The sequence below is a fragment of the Schistocerca cancellata genome, chromosome 2 (genome assembly GCF_023864275.1).
Source record: "Schistocerca cancellata isolate TAMUIC-IGC-003103 chromosome 2, iqSchCanc2.1, whole genome shotgun sequence".
NCBI classification, from domain to species: domain Eukaryota; kingdom Metazoa; phylum Arthropoda; class Insecta; order Orthoptera; family Acrididae; genus Schistocerca; species Schistocerca cancellata.
In genome coordinates this window covers 318,111,781-318,119,697 of record NC_064627.1, presented here as the reverse complement: position 1 = coordinate 318,119,697, position 7,917 = coordinate 318,111,781, and the positions used below count along the sequence as shown (strand labels likewise).

Sequence of the window (7,917 nt, the reverse complement as noted above, 5' to 3'; positions counted from 1 at the left end):
AGCACTATGGGACTTAACGTCTGTGGTAGCAGTCCCCTAGAACTTAGAACCACTTAAACCTAACTAACCTAAGGACATCGCACACATCCGTCCCCGAGGCAGGATTCGAACCTGCGACCGTAGCGGCCACGCGGTTCCAGACTGAAGCGCCTAGAACCGCACGGCCACACCGGCCGGTGACAGGATGGAGGTCCGATTGTTCCATTGCTTTTTAGGGACACAGCGGCGTTACTTCGAGTGTCATGATGTGCGGTATCATCGAATACGGCGTCAGGTCACGGCTGGTAGTGTTTGAGGGAACTCTGACGGCGCAACGGTACATCACAAACATCTTGCAACCCTAATGTGTTACCGCTCATACGACAGTATCGCGGTGTCATTTTGAAATACGAGAAAGTTCGTCCTCAAACGACTAAAGTCTCAGCGAACCTTACAATGAAATGAACACCCTTAGCTGCTTACAGGCGTTAACATACGTCAACGGGGACAGATGAAAATGTGTGCCCCGACCGGGACTCGAACCCGGGATCTCCTGCTTACATGGCAGATGCTCTATCCATCTGAGCCACCGATGACACAGAGGATAGCGCGACTGCAGGGATTTACCTCTGGTACGCCTCCCGCGAAACCCACATTCTCAACGTATTGTCCCGCACTACATTCGTAGCGTCCCCGCCCATTATACTCATTATTCGCGGCGCGTTGCCGATTCCCGTAAGAGTTCGGGCACTGTTTGTGCATTCGCACAGAAGAAGAAGATGGTCAAGTGGCCGGTGAGCCTGAACTATATATATATTTACTGAGATGGTATCTGTTCTTTCGGACATCCCGGGCTCAATTCCCGGTCGGGGCACACATTTTCATCCATCCCCGTTGACGTATGTCAACGCCTGAAAGCAGCTAAGGGTGTTCATTTCATTGTAATTTCATTCTAACGAGCTGCTTGGTCACCGATGGTATCTGTTCTTTCGGACATGTCCGAAACAACAGATACCATCTTAGTAAATATCTCTACGAACCGTCGGCATGATGGTCAAGTACTCATGTGTCAAGGGAGATCCCTATTTCTGTCCCTGATCAAAATGTGTGGCGCCAGTTCAGATGTCAACTCCATTTCAGTGACAATACTCAGTATATCAAGGACCAGTCTACAACGGTTTTGAGGGCAGCTTCCTTCAACAGAGGGATGAGCATTTGTGACACCCTACCTGCGTCCAGGCCACTGTTGCGTGCAAAGTCATTGTGGTAAGTGGACTCATATTGCCAATTTCTTTGTAAATTTGACTTGATTTTGTAGTGAATTAACATCGTATTACCTGAACCCATGAAATTTCACTTTGGTTGCAGCTCTCATTCTGGGGGCTGCAATTTTTTTGTGCTGTGTATTTTTCCAGTTTTTTTGAAGGCAAATACACTACTGGCCATTAAAAGTGCTACACCGCAAAGTTGACGTGCTACAGACGCGAAATTTAGCCGACAGGAAGAACGTGCTGTGATATGCAGATGATTAGCTTTTCAGAGCATTCACATAAGGTTGGCGCCGGTGGGGACACGTGCTGATATGAGGAAAGTTTCCAACCGATTTCTCAAACACAAACACCAGTTGACCGGCGTTACCTGGTGAAACGTTGTTTTGATGCCTCGTGTAAGGAGGAGAAATGCGTACCATCACGTTTCCGACTTTGATAATGTTCGGATGTAGCCTATCCCGACTGCGGTATATCGTATCGCGACATTGCTGCTCACGTTGGTCAAGATCCAATGACTGTTAGGAGAATATGGAATCGGTGGGTTCAGGAGGGTAATACGGAACGCCGTGCTGGATCCCAGCGGCCTCGTATCTCTAGCAGTCGAAATTAAAGGCATCTTATCCGCATGGCTGTAAGGTATCGTGCAACAACGTCTCGATCCCTGTGTCAACAGATAGGGACGTTTGCAAGACAACAACCATCTGCACGAACAGTTCTACGACGTTTGCAGCAGCATGGACTATCAGCTCGGAGACCATGGCTGCGGTTACCCTTGACGCTGGATCACAGACAGGAGCGCCCGCAATGGTGTACTCAACGACGAACCTGGGTGCACGAATGGCAAAACGTCATTTTTTCGGATGAATCCAGGTTCTGTTTACATCATGATGGTCGCATCCAGTGTTTGCTGACTTCGCGGTGAACGCACATTGGAAGCGTGTATTCGTCATCGCCATACTGGCGTATCACCCGGCGTGATGGTATGAGGTGCCATTGTTCGCTTTGACGGTACTTTGAACAGTGGACGTTACTTTTAAGATGTGTTACGACCCGTGGCTCTACCCTTAATTCGATCCCTGCGAAACCCTACATTTCAGCAGGATAATGCACGACCGCATGTTGCAGGTCCTGTACGGGCCTTTCTAGATATAGAAAATGCTGGACTGTTGCCCTGTCCAGCACATTCTCCAGACCTCTCACCAATTGAAAACGTCTGGTCAATGGTGGCCGAGCAACTGGCTCGTCACAATACGCCAGTCGCTACTCTTGATGAACTGTGGTATCATGTTGAAGCTGCATGGACAGCTGTACCCGCACACGCCATCCAAGCTCTGTTTGGCTCAATGCCCAGGCGTATCAAGACCGTTATTACGGCGAGAGGTGGTTGTTCTGGGTACTGATTTCTCAGGATCTATGCACCCAAATTGCGTGAAAATGTAATCACATGTCAATTCTAGTATAATATATTTGTCCAATGAATACCCGTTTATAGTCCGCATTTGATCTTGGTGTAGCAGTTTTAATGGCCAGTAGTGTATATAGGGCACGTCGGCAAAGAAGGAACAGACAGACAATACGCGGTGCCAGGCACGGCCAGCAGTGTGTGGCGGCGAGCGGCGCGCCGCGGGCTCGCCTGCGCCGTGGCGCCCCTGCGTGGCAGCCGCCAGAAGAGGCCGGAGTTCGTAGTCTGCCGTGCGGCGCGAGGCGGCCCGGCCCGGCTCGGCGCGGAGCGGCGGAAGCAGCTGAGCCCGGGGTGGGCGAGGCGGGGCGCGGAGGGCGGGAGAGGTTTATCGCGGAAACTCCACAGAAATGTCTCGCAAACTTCGCCAAACTGAGTCAAGGCCGCGCGCGAGCTTCCTTTACCCGGCGCCAGTTCTGGAGGCCACCGCTCCTCCATTTGTTCCCAAAATGTTTAAACAGGTACCTTGCCGCGCGGTGCATTGCCGCTGACAGCACCGGGGGCGCCGTAAATGCGGTAGCAATTTTGATTGACCCTAACAGAAAACAGCTGCGTCACGATCACTTAAGACCAGTAATACGCAATTTTACTAATTCCTCGGTAGTAACAGAATGCTTGAAACGTCGTGACCCAGAAAGAGGTCTCGCATTTTATCTCCTATCGTAACAATCTCATATGATGCTGTTTTGTTCTTTCTCCAGTTAACCCACTGATAAACAGCAATTAATTCCTTGTCAGAATTATTAGTCGAGGGGAAGTGAAAAATTATCCTGTCTTGACATAACTTTTCCCACATCGTTGTTTGTTTTGTTTTATTTTGCCTCCAGAGTTTGTACTCAGCCATCGAGAACACATTTTTACACAAATATAATTGTACAAAGAAAATACAAAAATGCACATTTACAGAATGGAAATCTCAAGCTTTCACCACAACAATTGTTTTACAAACAGACTGATAAGTAAACCAGACCTATTTATGTGATCAGTTCACACTGCTTGTTAAATTTAATAATAAATGATACAAATAAATGAAACTATAAATCCTAGAGATGTTTCTTGCCTTCGCATAAGTAGTCTTCATACGGTAATTTGACATAGAGAACAGTTCCTGTGGACGCAGCTTGCTTCGCTAAGACGTCAACTTCCTCAGTATAGTGGATAGCACAGTGGGACTGCACCGAGAGCCGAATTACTGTCTGCCCTCTATACTTACAACGAATATATTCCAGTACCACATCCAAAATATAACGGTTGGTAGTTTTATTTCATCTTTGGACTTGAATACTTTTAAGAACACTCTGGGAGTCGGACTCGGATAATATCTTCAAGCAGAAAGTGGAAGATACAGACTTAATTGCTTCCAAAATTGCCACGGTCTGCGCCGTAAAAACTGAAGCACTTTTAGGCAGTTTGTAGGAGTTACTGATTTGGATCTGAGGACATAGAATTGTTTATATTCACTTCTGTCTTCGTTTATTTTATTGTTATGCCTTTGTGGTTCTATTATGAAAGTTTGAACGAAATTCTTCTATTTGTTTTGCTTTTGTTGCAGATAGATCACGCTCGCTAAATTTTAAGTTTGCACGAAAGCGGAACAACGGGTGGTGATCCGGATTTTGTAGTCGGACAGTGTGTTGGGGTTCGCAGCCCATCAGAAACTTACGGCACGCCGGCCGGTGGGGCCGTGCGGTTAAAGGCGCTTCAGTCTGGAACCGCGTGACCGCTACGGTCGCAGGTTCGAATCCTGCCTCGAGCATGGGTGTGTGTACTGTCCTTAGGTTAGTTAGGTTGAATTAGTTCTAAGTTCTAGGCGACTGATGACCTCAGAAGTTAAGACGCATAGTGCTCAGAGCCATTTGAACCATTTCAAACTTACGGCACAATACGGAAACAGTGTCTTGCCCCAGCAAAAAAAAATGTTCAAATGTGTATGAAATCTTATGGGACTTAACTGCTAAGGTCATCAGTCCCTAAGCTTACACACTACTTAACCTAAATTATCCTAAGGAAAAACACACATACATGCCCCAGGGAGGACTCGAGCCTTCACCGGGACCAGCCGCACACTCTATGACTGCAGCGCGTCAGACCGCTCGGCTAATCCCGCGCGGCTCTTGCCCCAGCAGAGTGTCTATGAATCGACTACAAAATTCAGTGTTACGCATGAGGAAAGAGACTGACAGCCACCCACGGCCACAAATGACGACAACATTGAGAGTGCACGTGGCCTGGTTCTGATAGCCAGCCTTGTCGCCCTTGAGCAAGTGGCACATCGTAGGTAAATTACACATAGTTCTCTATACAAAATCATCTACAGTATACGTGTATTTGCCGGCCGTTGTGGCCGAGCGGTTCTAGACGCTTCAGTCTGGAACCGCGCCGCCGCTACGCTCGCAGGTTCGAATCCTGTCTCGGGCATGGATATGTGTGATGTCCTTAGGTTAGTTAGGTTTAAGTAGTTCTAAGTTCTAGGGGACTGATGATCTCAGATGCTAAGTCCCATAGTGCAAACAGCGATTTGAACCGTACGTGGGTTTCATAAAGCCTGTGAATATGGATCTCGAAACAACTCACAGTGCTGCATAAACAAACGCGCTTGGTCATGTGCTAGAAACATTTGGATCGTTATGGAAACGTACGTGACGGCTTCTTAGATAGAATGGTGGTGAAATTTGGATCTACCGTTACAAGCCGGAAAGTAAACGGGAGAGTATGGAATGGAAACATTCCCACTCGATCAGCAGGAAAAAGTTCAAGACCAAACCATCTGCAGGAAAACTGATGCTTACAGTTTTTCGGGACGCACGTCGCCCAGTACTGAAACATTATCAGGAGATTGGCGCAACAATAAACAGTGCGCGATACAGTGAGATGCTGCCTGGTAGGCTAAGTCCTGCAATTCGAAGTAAACGCAAGGGAATACTGTCCGAAGGTGGTGTGTGGTGTGTTACTGCTCGACAATGTTCGTTCACGTAACGAACGCTGCCCAAATGCTGAAACATCCGGAAATTCGTTATGGCTTGTCCTCCTTACAGAATTTATCTCGCCCCTTCCGACAACCACTTGTTTGACCCACTGAAGGAGGCAATAAGAAGCCGTTGTGTCAACTCGGACGAAGAAGTGAAAGACGCGATGCATGCGTTGTTCACTCCTCAGCCAAAATACTTTTTTTTTCTGAGGCCATCGGGAAGCTTCTACAACGATGGACCACGTGCGTTGAAAAGCAAAGAGACTATAGTGAAAATGATGTTGAGGTATATGTCCTATTTATATTATAATAAAACGTATAGTTGCATTATGGAGCCGCGCGGGGTAGCCGCTTGGTCTCGGGCGCATTGCGCGGTTCGCGTGGTTCCTCCTGTCGGAGGTTAGAGTCCTCGCTCGGGCATAGGTGATTGTGTTGTGCTTTCCGTAATTTAGTTTAAGTCATATTAAGTAGTGTGTAAACCTAAGGGCCGATGACCTCAGCAGTTTGGTCCTACAGGAACTTACCACAAATTAAAAAAAAAAATGCACTGCGGATAATTTTTTACTTATACTCGTAAGTCGATATGAGCACAAATATTTTCTGGAAAAAATGTGTTTTACAGGATTTTTCCCGAGATAATTTAACAGTGAAGCCACTGGTAAACCAGCGACTGTTCACTTTTCGTGGTAGTCTGTACTTCCTTACGCTGAGCCCAACACCACATGTGTGGCTCAGCCATTTAGTACGAAGTTTGGCATCAGTTGCTTCATTCATCCGTTTAGCGTGTCTTGTAACAGGTGATCATCTATCATCTATCTGACAACCTTCCCGTTACAATTAAATATTTGGTTAAGTGAAACACGATATTAGGTACATCTCATGGGGGTAATTAAATTTTAGCCTGGTGTCCTTATTTGGAAAGAGGATCTAGCTGACTTTCATATGGAGCAATTTATTTTACTGATACACGGTTCTAACAACAGTGATTTAACTATTTTAATGACTGTACTCTTGTTACACAAGTCATAAATAAGTACAATACATGGTAATTACCATTAAAACAAATCAAAGAAAGAATTATCAAGCTACTACAGTAGACCAAAATCTAGCTACTTCACTTGCGCTCGGCGTCCATGCAGACGATCTTCTTCGCAAGATGCAGGGCATGATTTACGATCCAGTGGGCGTTCAGAGATCTGTGGATCTTCACAGTCACAGTTGGTGGTATCTACAGGGAAATGACATTTCTGGGAATAACTCATGGATCTTGCAACACCAGAAAAAAGACGGCTGACTGACTCCCAAACGATCCAATTCTCTTCGTATCCAGATGGGAGGGGTTCTGAATAGAGAGGGCAGGTAGTGTAGCAACTGCTGTTTTCCAAGACTGGTGTGTAGTGTGGTCTTGAGGAATCTCCTTTAGGACCTCAACCTTGGGGTACCTGTAACGTTCCCAAGTAGTGGATCGTTATCCTACTGAACTTTACAAGTTCTCGCCACGTTGGCAGCTACTTCACGACGAATATTTGGTGGCCCAATGCCATCGACTTGGTAGAGTTTTACAAGTGGCGTTAGTTTCATACCACCAGTAGTAAACTTGCGTGTTTTGTTTGGTCCACTATGTTAGCGTGCTTTACCATGCTGGGCATGAATACTCTGCAGCATTGTAACGTGTTGCCAGTGCTGTCGCTCTCTGAGTTTGTGATCGAGAGCCCCAGGTACTACCAGTGCAGAAGATATTACTTCTGGCTTCCGCCTTCCTTCTCGTATTCACACAATGCTGCTTGTACGTCAAAGTACTTCCAGAGTGACTCCCATATATTTTGGATGGGTCGTAGTTATTAACTGTATTCCCTGCCATGTGATGTCGAGTTTGCGACATCCCTGGTTGTTCTTACGATGAAACGCGCACAGTTATGCTTTAGCTGGATTTGTACGAAGTTGACTGTTAGAGTAATAGGCATCTCTCTCAGGTGGGCTCCTTCAACGGTTTTCCTAGACTCACTAATACCAGGTCATCGGCGTAAAGGAAGCTCCTTGTTTTCTCTGGAAGAGATTTGTCACTGGCATAGATGCTAAACAATGTTTATGAAAGAGCTGTTCCTTCTAGTTAGCCATTTCTTTGAAATCTCCGTCGACTACACTGACCGTGCAAATCCACGTAAAAGCTCCTTTAACTTTGAATAATTTTCATGAACCATAATCTTTTCTTATCCCGGAGACTTTTTATGAGGGTATTG

General features: G+C 46.5%; 1 non-coding gene across 1 annotated transcript; it reads right to left on the bottom strand.

Annotated features, from left to right (window-relative positions):
• Nucleotides 1-501: 501 nt before the first annotated feature.
• Trnat-ugu (transfer RNA threonine (anticodon UGU)) lies at nt 502-576 on the bottom strand. The gene has a single exon. It is a non-coding gene; the product is annotated as a tRNA-Thr (tRNA).
• Nucleotides 577-7,917: the final 7,341 nt, after the last annotated feature.